The sequence below is a fragment of the Podarcis cretensis genome, assembly GCF_951804945.1.
Source record: "Podarcis cretensis genome assembly, chromosome: 15".
Classification (NCBI taxonomy): Eukaryota; Metazoa; Chordata; class Lepidosauria; order Squamata; family Lacertidae; genus Podarcis; species Podarcis cretensis.
The window spans coordinates 4,423,742-4,442,109 of NC_137185.1; the positions used below are offsets into that span (position 1 = coordinate 4,423,742).

General features: G+C 48.5%; 1 protein-coding gene across 1 annotated transcript in view; it reads left to right on the forward strand.

Annotated features, from left to right (window-relative positions):
- The first annotated feature begins 642 nt into the window (after positions 1–642).
- The window catches only part of YPEL2 (yippee like 2), a 59,416-nt gene continuing 41,690 nt past the window's right edge, over positions 643–18,368 (forward strand). The window contains exon 1 of the mRNA XM_079955939.1: positions 643–768. The gene's annotated coding sequence lies outside the window, so the exon portion shown is untranslated. The remainder of the gene's footprint in view (positions 769–18,368) is intronic.

Genomic DNA, 18,368 nt, shown 5'->3' on the forward strand with positions numbered 1-18,368 from the left:
TGGTCCATGAAGAGTCGGACACGACTAACTACTCAACAACAACAAATCCAATGCAATTTACTTCTGAGTAATAGCCATAGGGGTCCATGGGGTCACGAAGAGTCGGACACGACTAAACAACAATAGCCATAGGACTGCAGATCGGCAACTTGGGACACCCGCGCCTCGCACGATTCCAAGCCGTTACCTGGGAGCAAGCCCCATAGAGGTGAACGGGGCTTGCTCCCGAGGAAGCCCATTCCCCGCTCCTCCGCCTTGGCTCGGGATGCTGCACCCCGCGGCCCCTTTAAGGCGCGCTGCGTTCGGTTTGTTATCTTCCCTCCCACCTCCCATGCTGGCGGGGCCTCCGCGCTTGCCATTGGCTGCTTGGCCGCCCAGCTGTTGTCTGCGCCTCTCAGCTCCCTCTTCCTCCGAGCGGGGGGGGGGACAGCCCCGGGAACCCAACCCGCCGCCGCTTCCCATTGGCCCCTCGGAAAAAAGGGGGCTGCGGCCGCCGGCAGCCAACCGGCTGGGTGTTGCTAGGTGCCAGGGCGCGCCTATTGGCTGGCTTGGGTGGCCATCAGAGGAGCAGGGGGCGGGCCCTCGCCTGCCCTTTATATAGGGGAGGGGGGTTCGCCAGCGGGGGTTGGAAATCAGGGGCGCCTTCGGGGAAAGGGGAGGGAGCCGCAGAGCTGGAGGAGGCTGGATCTCTCCAGGGGGGCCCTGCTCCTTCTGCGCGCCGCTTGCGTTGCGCGAGGCTGGAGAGTCTCCAGCGCCGGGCAGGTGCGGGTGAGTGCAGAATTGGTCCCGATCGATCTGTGTGCTGCTGCTTTTTTATAATATCAAAATGTGGTTTATATACAGTATATATATTGCGGGGATCCAACCTCCAGAAAGCGGGGTGGTCGGGGAGTGGAGGCGCGCCAAGCACTTGGAAATCCAGGGATCCCGGAGTTCTAAATTACGCACGGTGCGCGGCGCAGAAGGAAAACAACCGCCGCCGTGCGTAATGAAGAACAACTCCGGGATCCCGGGATTATTTTGGGAAAGCGGGTGGGGAGGGCGATCCTTCTGGCCAGAGCCGACTCTTTCCCGCCGCCGCCGCCGTCCTCCCCCCCCCCCACTCAGTCCAGGAGGGAGATCGGGGGCTGGATCGGCGCCCAGAGGCCAAATCGCCTGGGAAGCTGGGGATGGCGCGCGCCGAGCGAACCGCAGGAGACGTGACGGCCCTGTCTGGAGCTGTGTTCCAGCCTCGCCAAGGGTCACTACTTAATACCCGGCGTTATTACGCTTTTAATCTCCTGCCGCTCTCCTCCTCCTCCCTCTCCCTCTCTCTCTCTGTCCCGACTCTCCCCCCAAAAAGAGCATCTCTAGGGCTCCCTGAATTCCTGCTTGTTTTCATTTATTTCCTCTCCTGCCCACTTTTTGAATTGGGAAGCTGGGTTGGGGGGGGGAACCCCCATTCTGTAGGCACAATGCAATGGCAGGCAAGTCTACTCGGAAGTAAGCCCCCCTGGAAGCCGGTGGGGCTTGCGCTCCCATGGGTTGTGCCCCGCGTCAGGCGTACTGGGATGGACCCATTGAAATAAAACGAGCGTGGCTCTTACAGACCCATTAATTCCAATGGGTCTACTCTGGAGTAGAACTTTGCAGGATGCCATTCCTCGTAAGTGCGTGTTGCAGTCAGTACTGGATCTGCTCAGAGTAGGTCCATTGACTACAATTGGTCCGCGGCTGAACCTCTTCCGCTTGAGGCGCATGTGTTTGAGACCCAACTTATTTACGTGATAATAAGTTGCTGTAAACGGATTTTAACGTTGTGCTTCGATTGTTGTAAGGACCTTTAGGGTGAAGGGCCGGGTATAAACGGCCCCATTAATTTAAATAGGTCTACTCCGAGTAAAAGGTAGTTGACTGCATCCCTGTGTAGCATTTTTACTGAAGGAAGCCTAGATCTAGCAGCCCCCCCTTCATTTTTTTCCAGGTTTTGAAATGGTTTATTTGCTGCTGTTTAAGCTTTTCCACAGGTCAGCGTGGAATCAATGCGGAGCCTGGGCAGAGGGCTGGCTTTCTCTGTTTTGATTCCGGTTTGCGTCAATCTCCAGGGCTTGATTTATCAATGGTACTGTGCAATTCGAAAAAGGATTTGGAGAGGGTGCAATTGGGTGCCCCTTTTCACAATATACCAGAGTCCTGCGGACCCCGAGTGAGGCTGCTTTTCAGAAAGTCTCTCTCTCTCTCTCTCTCTCTCTCTCTCTCTCTGTAGCTTGTGGGGTGAGCTGTTCACAATTATGGCTGGGTACCTACTTCCACGATTACAAAACTGTCTAGGGAATGCATTTAGGGCGGAATAATCCGTCGCAACGTTAAGCCGCAACAGTGTTTTAAATACGTTTCAATCTCTGCAACATCTTGCAACATTTCAGCCCTTGCTTCCTTTCTCCTTTTGCCACAGACACATCAAGTATCAGGTTGCTCTTATGCCCATTTTACACATGTGGAAGACTGAGCAGGGGAGCCAGTGTGTGGCGTGGCCAATTTGGCCAGAACTCCTGGCTGTTTCCCAGATCCAAAACCCTGGAACAGATCTCTGTGTTTGGATCAAAGTTTCTTGGCAGTGGATTGGCACCTGGTTTGTGTGTGTTTGGTTTCCGGAAGGACAGAAGTGCCTTTTGCAAGAAGTGTGTCCTAATGTGCGGGGGCGGGAACTGACTGAAGACTTATTTCCTTGGCAGGGCACTCTGCACAGACACAAAGGCACTATATTTCAGGGAAAGCCTCTGTTTTTTCAAGCTTGACCAGCATTGTAACCCTAGCATGGATTAAGTCCTAAAAGCGAGACTGTGACTGTATCGCAGATAGCCCACTCACCTGTGGCGAGTGAACGTTAGCTCTAGGTAACCAAGCTGGGAACATGGTTGGGGCAGGAGTCAGTACTTTTCCCCCTGCACCCCAGGGACTGATGTACTGCAAATGAATAACTTTGACCTGTGGGGGCAAAACAGGCCACTAAATGGATTTTGTGGAACAGAAACATTGCTTGTGAACTTTGCAAGGCTGGGATTGAAGTAGCAGGAAGTTGCATCCATCCATCCACCCCCCCCCCACCTTGCATCTTCTCTCTCTGTGTGTGTGTGTGTGGGGGGGATCTACTTGGACCACATGGGACTTAATAGCCCAGGATGAGATTTTCCTCCATGTAAGGCCAAGAAAAGCAATCAAGTCTTCAAGATTTTCTGCAATTCAGGAAAGTCTACCCAGCGATTAAGATGGAAGCTGTGGGGTGGGGTAGTTGACACCCTTCCTCATGGGTAGGCAAACTAAGGCCTGGGACTGGATCCAGCCCAATCGCCTTCTCAGTCCAGCCTGCAGACTGTCTGGGAATCAGCATGTTTTTACATGAGTAGAATGTGTCCTTTTATTTAAAATGCATCTCTGGGTTATTTGTGGTGCATAGGAATTCGTTCAGCCCCCCCCCCAAAAAAAATAGTCCGGCCCCCCCACAAGGTCTGAGGAACAATGGACCGGCCCCCTGCTGAAAAAGTTTGCTGACCCCTGTTGTTCACACCCTGCAGATGTTAAGCTGCTAACTTCTGTCCTCTCTTCCTCCTCTCCCCATCAGCTCCACCACGTGATTCTGTTTCTATTTATTTACCAACGTTGCTGCTGCTGCTGTTGCTCTCTGCTCTGGTGCTGCAAGGGCTTAAGGGTGCTACGCAAAAGAGGGAGGTGCTATTTTTATGTACAAAATTTCGTCTGCTGTGCAAGGAAGGGGGGGTGTTCCCATGTTTTAACAGAATGGTGCCTTTCCTCTTGTGCATCTTGTCCTTAAAACAAGAGGGGGAAACCCCCCCCCCCAATTTCACCCTGCAGAGGAGATAAGGATATAGGAAGCTGCCTTATATATCAGATCAGCCCTTTGCTCCATCTAGCTCAGATGCACATCCACTGAGCCCCAGCTCTTTCCCTAAAAATTAAAAATAAAAACCAAGATCCCAGTCCTCATGGCTTTGAATTCAGAACCGATTCTAATAGGAACATAGGAAGTTCCTTTGTACTGAGTCAGAGCTCTGATCCATCTCAGTATTGTCAACAGTCGCTGGCAAGGAGTCTCTCCCACCCAGCCTTGCCTGGCGAAGCAAAGGAATGAACCTGGGACCTTCTGCATGCAGGGCAGATGTTCTTCCACAGAGTTATGGCCCCTTCCATGCATTGACCACAGTCTTCCAGTCCACTTTTATCAGAGCTGGGAATGAAGCGATCCTGCTCTTATAAAGACAAATGCTGTTCTTTCGGATTCAAATGTATGCCAAAAGTAGGGGGCAAAGGTGAGATGGGGGGAAATCAGAACCCTGTCCCAAAAGAAACTGGATTTTTCAATGTCTGTACACCATACAACTTTTTATTTTCATCATTCATTGTGCAGTGTTCGTTTTTTTTTTTTGCATGCTTTTCCTTCTGTCCATCATGGGGGGAGGCAGTGGGTCCCCCCTCCCCTTAGAAACTCTACTCAGCCATCGCTAGCTCCTGAGACTCCACCTACCGATCTGCTTTCAAGCATCCCTTTCCATGAGGACAATAAACTCACTTAAAAGTTCACAATTTTTATTCTTTTTTTAAAATGTTATTCCCATAAAAGTTTGCTTCTCTTTGCCCTGTACTGCAAATAAATCCCCTTTGGCACAGAATCACAGCAGTCATGTGCCCCCACCCTCATTTCAGACTCTGCTTCCAGCAGGGCAGATGAAATTAAGAGCCTGGTGAAGCCCTAGGGATTTTATTTTATTTTTTAAAACATGCAGATGCAGTCGCTGGCTTTATCTCTCCCGTGGGGGCCGAGGGAGACAGCAAATGTTCTGTCTCTGAGTGCATGTCTTGAAGGCAGTGGTTTCTGAGATACAGACAGAAGGTGGAAATCCTAAGGCGGTGAAATAAAACAGCCAACAAACTCCTCTGAATTGCCCTCAGAAACAGGCCTTGCTGCAGTGACAAAGAGGTTGGTTGCTTGATCGTGCACTTTCATACATACAGTGCAACCACAGAAGGGAGCTTGGTTAGTGGAAACTCTGCTAGGATAAAAATAGCACCCTGATGGGGGTGGATTTGACCAGAGGGACTCAGGTTCAAATTGTGTTGGGCAAGTTGCTGCATCTCAGTCTAGCCTACCTTGAAGGGTGGTTGTGGGTTTTGAACAAGCCTAAGTGTGCTACCAGGGACACGGGTGGCACTGTGGGTTAAACCACAGAGCCTAGGACTTGCTGATTGGAAGGTCGGCGGTTCGAATCCCCGCAACGGGGTGAGCTCCCGTTGCTCGGTCCCTGTTCCTACCAACCTAGCAGTTTGAAAGCACGTCAAAGTGCAAGTAGATAAATTGGTACCGCTCCGGCGGGAAGGTAAACGGCGTTTCCGTGCACTGCTCTGGTTCGCCCGAAGCAGCTTAGTCCTGCTGGCCACATGAACCGGAAGCTGTACGCCGGCTCCCTCGGCCAATAAAGCGAGATGAGCGCCACAACCCCAGTCGGTCACGACTGGACCTAATGGTCAGGGGTCCCTTTACTTTTACCTTTTTAAGTGTGCTACCATAGCTTCTGTTTAAAGCAGCCTTTCTCAACCTGTTGGTCCCCAGATGTTGTTGAACTACAACTCCCATCACCCCTAGCTAGCAAGGCCAGAGCTCAGGGATGATGGGGGTTGTAGTCCAACAACATCTAGGGACCCACAGGTTGAGAACCGCTGGTTTAAAGCTATTTTTTTAACATAACAGCTTGCTCTGTTTAAGAAAAGATCTCCTTTTCTTTTTTAGAATCTCAATGTGGTAATCAAACTGCACATCAAGGATCTGGGGCTCTTGGGGTTTGGAGCTCAAATACTAGGTTACTATTATAGAACGTTTTACATCAAGTTTGGGCTTACAGAAGCAGCAGAATGAAGTGATAGCATCTGGAAGAGGAGTAGCTAATGAGACGCCTGCAGAACCTTGTTGGAGGACTACAACTCTCATCAGTCCCAGCTGGCTCGGCCAATGGTCAGGGATGATGGGAGTTGTAGTCCAGCAACTTCTTGACGCTGCATTGGTTACCCCTTATATGGACTATACCACTTCAGACTTGGTGGGGGATTTGGTTTTTAAATAGGGAGCGGGGTACTTCTATAGTGGTACCTCGGGTTAAGTACTTAATTCGTTCTGGTGGTCCATTCTTAACCTGAAACTGTTCTTAACCTGAAGCACCACTTTAGCTAATGGGGCCTTCTGCTGCTGCTGTGCCGCCAGGGCATGATTTCTGTTCTCATCCTGAAGCAAAGTTCTTAACCTGAAGCACTATTTCTGGGTTAGCAGAGTCTGTAACCTGAAGAGTATGTAACCTGAAGTGTATATAACCTGAGGTACCACTGTATCTTGTGAACCTGAGATCTTGTGATGAAGGGTGGAACAGTATATAATTTGTTGTTGTTGTTGTAGTTGTTCCAGTTGATGGGCAGGGCCGAATTTGGAAGTAGATAAGGCCACACACAGACACACACTGTACCTTTGAAGCACATTCAAAGCACATTTCTCCCTCCCCTCAAAGAATTCTGGGCAATGTAGTTTGTCAAGGGGTACCCAGAATTCTTTGAGGGGAAAGAAAGTGCTTTTCAGGTATTGTGGCCCTAGACACACAGAGTCAGGCATGCATGTTAGGGGTCCTCCACACTGTGCATTTAATGCATGTGGCTCCCCCCACCCCAATAATCCTGGGAACTGCAAGTGCTGGGAATTATAGACCCATAATGGGGGGATCTAAATTTCCCAGGATCCTCTGGGGGAAGCAGTATCCTTCAATAATAATAATAATAATGATAATAATAATTTATTATTTATACCCCGCCCATCTGGCTGGGCCTCCCCAGCCACTCTGGGCAGCTTACATAAAAACCAAAAATACAGTAAAATATCACACGTTAAAAACTTCCCTGAACAGGGCTGCCTTAAGATGTCTTCTGAATGTCAGGTAGTTGTTTATCACTTTGACATCTGCTGGAAGGGCGTTCCACAGGGCGGGCGCCACTACCGAGAAGGCCCTCTGCCTGGTTCCCTGTAGCTTTGCTTCTCGCAATGAGGGAACCGCCAGAAGGCCCTCGGAGCTGGACCTCAGCGTCCGGGCAGAATGATGGGGGTGGAGACGCTCCTTCAGGTATACTGGACCGAGGCCGTTTAGGGCTTTAAAGGTCAGCACCAACACTTTGAATTGTGCTCGGAAACATACTGGGAGCCAATGTAGGTCTTTCAAGACCGGTGTTATATGGTCTCGGCGGCCGCCCCCAGTCACCAGTCTAGCTGCCGCATTCTGGATTAGTTGTAGTTTCCGAGTCACCTTCAAAGGTAGCCCCACATAGAGTGCATTGCAGTAGTCCAAGCGGGAGATAACCAGAGCATGCACCACTCTGGCGAGACAGTCTGCAGGCAGATAGGGTCTCAGCCTACGTACCAGATGGAGCTGGTAAACAGCTGCCCTGGACACAGATTTGACCTGTGCTTCCATGGACAGCTGTGAGTCCAAAATGACTCCCAGGCTGCGCGCCTGGTCCTTCAGGGGCACAGTTACCCCATTCAGGACCAGGGAATCCTCCACACCTGCCCGCCTCCTGTCCCCCAAAAACAGTACTTCTGTCTTGTCAGGATTCAACCTCAATCTGTTAGCCGACATCCATCCTCCAACCGCCTCCAGACACTCACACAGGACCTTCACCGCCTTCACTGGTTCTGATTTAAAAGAGAGGTAGAGCTGGGTATCATCCGCATACTGATGAACACCCAGCCCAAACCTCCTGATGATCTCTCCCAGCGGCTGCATGTAGATGTTGAAAAGCATGGGGGAGAGGACAGAACCCTGAGGCACCCCACAAGTGAGAGCCCAGGGGTCCGAACACTCATCCCCCCCCACCACTTTCTGAACATGGCCCAGGAGGCAGGAGCGGAACCACTGTATGATAGTGCCCCCAGCTCCCAGCCCCTCAAGACGGTCCAGAAGGATGTTATGGTCGATGGTATCAAACGCTGCTGAGAGATCCAGCAGAACTAGGAAACAGCTCTCACCTTTGTCCCTAGCCCGCCGGAGATCATCAACCAGTGCGACCAAGGCAGTTTCAGTCCCATGATGAGGCCTGAATCCTGACTGGAAGGGATCCAAATGGTCCGCTTCTTCCAGGCATGCCTGGAGTTGTTCGGCAACCGCTCGCTCAATCACCTTGCCCAAGAATGGAAGATTTGATTTTTTTTTTTTAAATAATTTTTATTCGTTTTTCAAACAGATAACAAAAACAATACAAAACAATATAACTTCAAACTTCATTTCATACCCTTCTTTCTTTTGACTTCCCCATACCTCCCCATCCCTGGGGAAGATTTGAGACTGGGCGGTAGTTGGCCATCGTGGCCGCATCTAAAGATGGTTTTTTAAGAAGCGGTTTAATAACCGCCTCTTTCAGCGGGTCTGGGAAGGCTCCCTCACGGAGGGAAGCATTCACCACCCCACGAAGCCCATCGCCCAGTCCTTCCCGGCTAGCTTTTATAAGCCAGGATGGGCAAGGATCCAGGAGACAGGTGGTTGGTTTCACTCGTCCAAGCAGCCTGTCCACATCCTCGGAGGTAACAGATTGGAATTGATCCCACTCAACTTGACTAGACAGAACTCTAGCACTCTCCCGCCCCGGTCCTGCTCCCACGGTGGAGTCTACTTCTTCCCGAATCTGAGCGATTTTATCTGCAAAAAACTTTGCAAAATCATTGCAGGAGAACATGTGGCCCGCACTGGGCCCCGATATTGCAGGTGGTTCCGCTAAATTGTGAACCACCTGAAAAAGTCTCCAAATAGATGTGCCCAGAGATACACACAGGTGTCACAATACATAGAGGGTAGAGTTACCTCTTTCTAACTGCAACACCCCCACCCCACACATAGAGGGTAGAGTTACCTCTTTCTAACTGCAACACCCCCACCCCACCCCCTAGAACAGCCCCCTGCCTCCTGAAGTTAGGCTTGAGAACAAGCTCTTGTTTGTTTCAACGGAAGGCTTTTCCCAAGTCTGGTTAGAGTCTGGGGGTGAAGAGGGGGGAGTCTGTGGGCCTCACCTGGCGTGTGGGCTGGCACCTACTGGCCCCTGATTTAAATGATTCCCCTGTGTGCACCCCCCCCAAAAAAAATATCATTGCAAGAAGTGAGGTGAGGGAACATCTCCTTAATGTTCAAGACCTGCCATTTCAAGTTCCTGCCACCTCCTCCTTGCTAATCTTCGGTAGTAGTAGTAATAATAATAATAATAATTTTTTATTTATACCTGACCCATCTGGCTGGGTTTCCCCAGCCACTCTGGGCGGCTTCCAACAGAACACTAAAATACAATAACCTATTAAACATTAAAAGCTTCCCTAAACAGGGCTGCCTTCAGATGTCTTCTAAATGTGAGGTAATTGTTTATCTCTTTGACATCTGGTGGGAGGGCGTTCCACAGGGCGGGTGCCACTACCGAGAAGGCCCTCTGCCTGGTTCCCTGTAACTTGGCTTCTTGTAGCGAGGGAACTGCCAGAAGGCCCTCGGTGCTGGAGCTCAGTGTCCGGGCAGAACGATGGAGGTCCAAGGCCATTTAGGGCTTTAAAGGTCAGTACCAACACTTTGAATTGTGCTCGGAAACGTACTGGTAGGCCTGTGGTCACTGTTTTGAAGATTGTGGGGCGAGTGGTCTGGGCTTGTGGGAAATATGCGCCTTGCCTCAGTCCCCCTAGTGCATTGGGGACCGGACATGTGCTCTTGAGGGCAGGGGGTGAGCTTCCTGGCTTGCAATCTGGACTTGCAGACAGGGCTGACGTTTTTTCCCATACCCTGCATGTGATCTCTCGGGTAGCCTTGAGCTGTCCTCCATTGGAAGCAGATTGCTGGGCTAGCTAGATTTAAAATCCTGACCTGACACCGCCATTCTTATTTTCTTAAAAGAACAAAAGCCATGCTTCGAGAATCTCCCAGGCCTCTGTTTGGTTTTTGGCACCCTCGCCAGCCCCACAGCCCTCACTACCATTTGCTTCACACCCCTTGAGAGTGTCTCTGGCAGGCTGGAGTCTGTCCCTGACGTGTAGTATTTAGTTATGCTCCATCTTTTGTTAAATGGGACTCAAGGCAGCTCTGTCCTTATTGGGTTTACAGTGGTGCCCCACAAGACGAATGCCTCGCAAGACGGAAAACTCGCTAGACGAAAGAGTTTTCCGTTTTGGAGGTGCTTCGCAAAACGAATTTCCTATGGGCTTGCTTCGCAAGACGAAAATGTATTGTGAGTTCCTGTGGGGATTTTTTCCTGCCCCCCACCCCTTTTCTAAGCCGCTTATCTGCTTATCTGCTAAACCGCTAATAGCGCTAATCCGCTAAGCCGTCAATGGGCTTGCTTCACAAGACGAAAAAACCGCTAGACGAAGAGAATCGCGGAACGGATTGTTTTCGTCTTGCGAGGCACCACTGTATATCTCACCTTTCCTCCAGGTAGATCAAGGTGGATTACATGGTTCTCCCCCCACCCCCCAGATTTGGTCCTCACAACAACCCTGTGAGGTAGATTCGGACTAGCTGAATGTCTCCTTCATATCTGAAGCTGGAATTTGAACCCTGGTTCTCCTAGGCCCTAGTCTGACACACTTATTACACACCAGATGTCGTATTTTTGCTTGCCTGGATGGCAATGTGGAATGTGGCCCCCAGAATATTAGATTGTGGCCCTCTGGCTGAAAAAGATGGCCCACCCCTAGCTGAAAGCATCTTTCCTGTTCCTTATCCAGGTGTCATGTGTGCGAATCACTGTGCTCCTGAGTCTCTGTCAAGGTGGAGGCATGTGTGTGTGTGTGTGTGTGTGGAATGAACTTGTCTAACAACCCCAGGGCAGCACTGGAGACGGCTGGCTAGGGGCTGGGTTCCTCTTGCGTTGAGGCTGAGGCAGCAGTCTTCCTACCTGCAGATTCTGCGTCTCTCTTGGCTCCAGATTACCCACTGTCCCTGGCAACCCATTTAATTAATTAGCTCATCAGGGTGATGAGGATCCTGGCCCAGGGTGGGTGGCGTCAGCAGCAGAAAAGGGGTGGCAGCTGGTGGGAGGTTGACCCTGCAGTCTTGGCATGTTTTGCACCCAAGACCTGGCAGCAGGGCGTCTTGCTTTGAGCCAGAGTCCTGGCTAAACCACAGAGCCTAGGGCTTGCCAATCAGGTCAGTGGTTCGAATCCCCACAACGGGGTGAGCTCCTGTTGCTCTGTCCCAGCTCCTGCCAACCTAGCAGTTCGAAAGCACATCAAGTGCAAGTAGATAAATAGGTACCACTCTGGCGGGAAGGTAAACAGCGTTTCCATGTGCTGCTCTGGTTTCGCCCGAAGCGGCTTAGTCATGCTGGCCACATGACCCGGAAAAACTGTCTGCGGAAGCGGACAAACGCTGGTTCCCTTGGCCTTGTGGAAGAGTAACAAGAGAACATGCAAAGTGTTTTGTCACTTCATCCTAGCCCCATCCAGTTGGGGCTGGGGTTGACTGCGGGGTTTTGAGTCTCACTTGACTCAAAAGTGAGAAGCCAGAAGGTTTCCATTTTAGAAAGTTAACGTCTGGTGGGATATTCTTCTGCGATATTTCTCTTAACTTTCTATAAAAAGCTCAGAAAAGTTTTCATTGGGGTTGGTCAGTCTCTCCCCCCCCCCACCACTGGAGGGTCTGCATTTTCTGGTGGGAGGTGATCTTTTGGGAAAAGGTAAAGGTAAAGGGACCCCTGACTCTGGGGTTGCGGCACTCATCTCGCTTTACTGACTGAGGGAGCCAGTGCACAGCTTCCGGGTCATGTGGCCAGCATAACTAAGCCGCTTCTGGCGAACCAGAGCAGCGCATGGAAACACTGTTTACCTTCCCACTGGAGCGGTACCTATTTATCTACTTGCACTTTGATGTGCTTTCAAACTGCTAGGTTGGCAGGAGCAGGGACCAAGCAACGGGAGCTCAGCCCGTTGCGGGGATTCGAACTGCCAACCTTCTGATCGGCAAGTCCTAGGCTCTGTGGTTTAACCCACAGCGCCACCCACGTCCCTGACAATCAGTATAATTTGACTTAATTTGACTTTCATGGCGGTGATTTCACTCTCCATTAAATCGCTTTCAAAGTACGATCTGCTCGTTACAAACGTTTCCCCCTGCCCCACATGGTGTTAGTGTTAACGGTTCTTCCCCAAACCACCACAACCACCCTTCCTCCTGGCCTATCTAGGGTCAGGGAGTTCCACAGGTCAACGGCATCTATGCCAGCTGCGACTCAATGAATGATATACGACAGTGATTCTGCAGTGAGCGCAGAGATAAAAACTTGGTTGTGCTGCAACCACGGGGGATGGGGGTTGGGTGGCCGGGAGAGGGAGGGAACCACCAGGCCCTGATCACTGTGATCACTTGAATTTAATCGGGATCTCTGCTGCAGAGGCTTAGTGAACTATATGGGCTAATGAGGTTACAGTGTGGTTTACGTGTAACGCAGTCTGTCCCACTAACAGTGCATCGAAAAGTAATTTCGTCTCTTCCACACAAGCACCCTTTTTTGTGTTCTCTCATTCAGTAGTATTGTGGGTCTCCTACCCTCCCCCCCCCCCCACAACCATTGCTGCGATTTGGGAGTTGTTAATAGCTGGTACGTGGAACCATATAACTGTAGGGACCTCCAATGGTCATCTAGTTCAACCCCGTGCAGGAAAGTTATGGATCAGAGTTGATATTCCCTTTTCTTGTTTAGTCGTTTAGTCATGTCTGACTCTTTGGGACCCCCTGGACCAGAGCACGCCAGGCACTCCTGTCTTCCACTGCCTTCAGTTTGGTCAAACTCATGCTGGTAGCTTCGAGAACACTGTCCCACCATCTCGTCCTCTGTCGTCCCCTTCTCCTTGTGCCCTCCATCTTTCCCAGCATCAGGGTCTTTTCCAGGGAGTCTTCTCTTCTCATGAGGTGGCCAAGTCTTGGAGCCTCAGCTTCAGGATCTGTCCTTCCAGTGAGCACTCAGGGCTGATTTCCTTCAGAATGGAGAAGTTTGATCTTCTTGCAGTCCATGGGACTCTCAAGAGTCTCCTCCAGCACCATAATTCAAAAGCATCCATTCTTCGGCGACCAGCCTTCTTTATGGTCCAGTTCTCACTTCCATACATCACTACTGGGAAAACCATAGCTTTAACTATACGGACCTTTGTTGGCAAGGTGATGTCTCTGCGTTTTAAGATGCTGTCTATATTCCCTTATTCTCACAAATAAAAGATGGGGTGTGTTAACCAGTTCCTGGGCTGGTCAATTAAAAAATAATCCCTGCACTTAGAAAGCTAGCATGTTGGAGAGAAGAGTTCTAGACACTGATGATTATTTTATGAATGATTACTAAGGATGGAGTTGTTCTCTTTTTGGGGGGAGAATGTGTACCCAGCAGCTTGCAAAGTTTTGAATGCGCAGTAAAACAGGAACCGATAAAATATAAACACTTGATACAAAATGCGTGTAAAATAGCAATGAAAGTTAAGTGGTTTTAAGGAGCACCCAGCATTAAAAGCAGGGAACCGCAGGTTGGTAAATTCTAAAATCAAGCATATGTTAATAGATAGGTATTCATTCAGCAGCTGGCTGGAGACTAAAAGGGCCTTGGCGGATCTCCCTGGATAAGATAACTCTGTGGTCTTGGTGCCAACACTAAGAAGGTCATGCCTTGGTCACCGACCTGTCTGATCTTGTGTAGGGGTACCAGGGCCTTTGATACTGATCTCAACCAGCAGACAGATTCATATTTTTATTTATTTCACAAAATGTTAATGGCTGCTAAATTTGCTTAAGTGAGCTTGATGGCTGTTTTGTTGCAAGGCCTTTGCAAGCGTTGGTTATCTTGGTCTCTCCTCCAGGAAGCTCCTTCTTTACTTCTGAGTATCTGTGTATCAGTAACATAATATCAATAATGCACAGCCTGCGACAGACCTGAATGGATTGAGCAGGTATCTGGAAAGTCCCGGTGATTGTGGTGTTCAGGTAACTGAAAGACTTAAATTTATCAGCCCTCTTAAGTTCATTATTATGCAGACAGTCTGCATAATAAGTAGTAAGGCATCCAGAATATTTTATATTGAACTTGACTCTGAACAGACTTGCTCTGTCTTTGTCTTGCCTGACAAACTGATCTGCTTCAATTTGTGTTTTCTTTGGGGAGGGAGAATTCATGGTGCAGAATTTAAGTCTGGACAGAGACTGGGATTTTGAGCTCTTTCCTCCCCCCACCCAAAAAAAATCCAAGGTGGGTGTTGCATTATTCTGTGGCAAGCGGGAAGTATTTTGTACATGCTCAGAGGTGTTCATGCTATGCTCCATGCTGGGGCGCAGGGGTCAAATAAGGTGAATTATGTGGCCTCTGTGGATCATAGGAGCAAATTAGTTTAATTTGCATATGTGACTGTTCTTCCTAATGTGTTCTTTTGCCAGTCAAGGTGGAAAACTGTCTCTTTATCCCACCCCAGATCCTGCTCTGAATTCTGACAATCTTGAAATTGTGTGGCTTACCTTGAAACCCCCTTGTCTATAGTCGCCAATGGTGAGAACAGCTACATGCAAGCGAGTGGAAAGAAAGAAAAATACCCATTTTCTGTATATTGGAAGAGAGTTGGCTTTCCTTTGCCAATAGTAATAATAATAATAATAATAATAATAAATTTTATTTATATCCCGCCCTCCCCAGCCGAAGCTGGGCTCAGGGCGGCTAACAACAATCAAAATAATCCAACGATTCTAAAAACATTTCATTATAAAAATTAATTAAAATCAAATTGATGGCAACCATTAAGCAAAATTCTGTGCAGATTTCATGAAGTCAGTCACAAATGACCCGGCAGCTTGTTGCAGATGGCTAGGGTACTTTTAGGAAAACAGGATAACAAGAGCTATTATCTGACAGAAAGAAATCTTACCATAGCGAATAAGACATGTGAGTTTTAACTGATTGATCAAACAATTAAAATTTATGTATGGAGGGGGCAAAGGATAGCTATCAAGCAAGCAGAATAACTTTTTGCGTGTGTCTGTGTCTTCAAGTAGGCAGGGTCTTAGAGCAGGGGTTCCCAAAGTTTGGTCCACGGAAAGTTTCATTCAACTGGTCCTCAGTGAATCCGAATTCAATATTAATATTTATTTATTTATTGAAATTGTGTTTGTAATACATCTTTTATTTCCTGTCTAGTACAACAATTTGAATTCTGCGAAACTCAGAATCGTAATACTGTACAATAAAATGCAATATATAAGGAAGCAAGAAATACAGTGGCGCCTCGGGTTACATACGCTTCAGGTTACATAGACTCCGCTAAACCAGAAATAGTACCTCGGGTTAAGAACTTTGCTTCGGGATGAGAACAGGAATCGTGCTCCGGCGGCGCAGCAGCAGGAGGAGGCCCCATTACGGACCTCCGGAATGAATCAAGTACTTAACCCGAGGTACCACTGTAATACAATTTTTTAAAACGTACAGCATCTAGCACAGTGTCTTACGACTGCTGCAACAGGCAGAAACATTACGCGGACTGCCGCAGACCGTCTGTGATTTTCAAGTGGTCTGGTAGAGAAGAAAGAAGCCCTAGGACCTAGAGGGATTTTCTTGAGTGAGAGCAAAGATTTAATACTTTATTTAAAAAAGTTTGTGCTTCCCATCCATTTTAAGTTTCTATATAGACACTATATAGACATTCTCAAAAGGATGCCACCTGCATTACTTTTGCCCCTTGCAGGCATGAAGACTAGACACTTTGCGACTTGTTTTTCTTCTTCTTTTAACGGAGACTGGATTACTTTACCATTGACCCAGCGTTTAATACATGAAAATATGTATTTTGAATCTGATGCTCAGATTAGTCAGGGGAACGGCTTGTACCAATCGGCTGACTTGCTTGAATACTGGAACCATATGATTAACCTCTGCAGACTTAACCTGTTGGGCTGCCTCCAAGGCCAGAAACCTGCTGTAAAAAAACAACAAAGCAGAATGATAGGATCTGAGCCTGCATGTTGCCAATGCATAATATATCATGGATAATTATTGTTCTTTATATCATCATTTATTACTGGGTGGGGTGGGGGGGAATGTATGTACCGCACTTCCTAGGATAAACCCTGAATATACAGCCTTTTCCTGGGATCAGGCGTTCTGCATCCCAGCTATCCCAAACATAATTCTTGTGTGTTGTAAGTGGAAAGGAAAGGGCAGGTGTAACCTTGGCTGCCGTGTCACCAAAGCAGGCAGGAAACAGGATGGTAATGATAATATTTAGCTCACCCACACCTTCCGCATGACAGTGTCCAAAGTCATTTGGCAAGCCTTAATTAGTCTCCTTTTTCCCATCCCAACTAAATTTGTGACTGCCGTTCCAGGCTCAACAAGTGGGCGATGTGTTTGTGTGTCCAAAACACTAGGACTTTGGGTGTACATTGGAGCACGCTGGATCCATAGTAAAGTAATCCTGTAAGAAGAAGAAAAACAAGTCGCAAAGTTGTCTAGTCCTCATGACTTCAGGGGGAAAAGTAATGCAGGTGGCATCCTCCTGAGCATGAAATCAAAGACGCTGAGTCAGCAGAGCTTCTTGAGGGCAAGGTTTGAAGAAAGAGGATAGAGGAGTTTCCTGGCAAGGCATCTTCCGATGTTATACAGGTGGGAAAGGGCTGCTAGACTTGACGATCTTTTGGTTCAGCCCATGACTTCCATCTATGTTGTAGATCAAAATATTGTACACTGCCATCCCTTACAAAAAAGTTGTTTATAACATTTGTGCATGCCATACACACACAAAAAACTGGGATAAAAAAAATTAAAACCAGAAGTCAACTAACCTATTGCAGAAAGGTAATAATGGTCACTTAGAGAAGGATCTGAAATATTTTCCTTGAAGCTTGAATTCGTTTTTTTCTGGATTGTTTTATTTGATGTTTTAAAGTGTTGTCAACTGCTCTGAGATTTTTCTCTCTAAAATATAAAGCAGTATAGAAATGTAATGAATACTATTGCTACATAAATTTCACTGGGGTGGGAGAAGGAGGCACCTAGACCTTCCGTCATGGCAACTGCCACCTGGGTTTAAGGTGCCATTTGGCAAGTAGCTTATACAGTGGTACCTTGGTTTTTGAACGTAATCCGTTCCAGAATACCGTTCGGCTTCTGAAATGTTCGAAAAGCCTGAGGCGCAAAGGGCGGTCTGCAAATTTACAGAGAAAGTTGAGAAAAATACAGTGGATGCTGATCGACTTCTGAGGCGATTTCGAAAAAGGAAGCATTTACTTCTAGGTTTATGGCGTTCGAGTTCTGAAACATTTGTCAATGGAGACGTTTGACAGCCGAGGTACCACTATATATCTGAGTTTCTAACAATGACATTCCATTGATAGGTGATTTTTCTGCTCCCACCCCTGGCCTGCACTCCCAATGGAGGCCGGTTTCACCAACCTATGGGTATGCCCCTGGGTGCATGTTAGTACAGTGGTACCTTGGGTTACATACGCTTCAGGTTACAGACGCTTCAGGTTACAGACTCCACTAACCCAGAAATAGTACCTCGGGTTAAGAACTTTGCTTCAGGCTTAGAACAGAAATCACGCGGCCGCAGCGGGAGGCCCCATTAGCTAAAGTGGTACCTCAGATTAAGAACAATTTCAGGTTAAGAACGGACCTCCAGAACGAATTAAGTTCTTAACCCAAGGTACCACTGTACACAGAACTCAGTGGTAGGCAGAGCCAGAAACACAGGGCCAACAGATTATACAGTGGTACCTCGGGTTACATACGCTTCAGGTTGCATACGCTTCAGGTTACAGACTCCGCTAACCCAGAAATAGTACCTCGGGTTAAGAACTTTGCTTCAGGATGAGAATAGAAATCGTGCAGCTGTGGCGCAGCGGCAGCAGGAGGCCCCATTAGCTAAAGTGGTGCTTCAGGTTAAGAACAGTTTCAGGTTAAGAACGGACCTCCGGAACGAATTAAGTACTTAACCCGAGGTACCACTGTAGTTTTGTCTCCATCCTGAGTTCTGCACGGACAACACTGAGATTCAGGAGGAAGAGGAAGGGGTCCAGAAGGTGCCCTGTGAACCGGTGCAAGGCAGACAGGGACAGGCTGAAGTTGGTGTGTCCTTAATGTACCAGCTTTGCCAGGTATCAAACTCATCTTTATAAGAACAACAGAAGCAGCCACCTCCTTTTCCTGGTTCTGGCAACCCAGGCTGGCGTTATTGCTGGCAAGCAGAAAAATAAAGCAAATCTGTGCTGCCAGTGACACCAGAGCAGGGCAGCTGCCTCCGGTAGGCAGGTCAGTTTCCTGGCTCCTGGGCCCCCCACCGATCAGATAATGGTTGC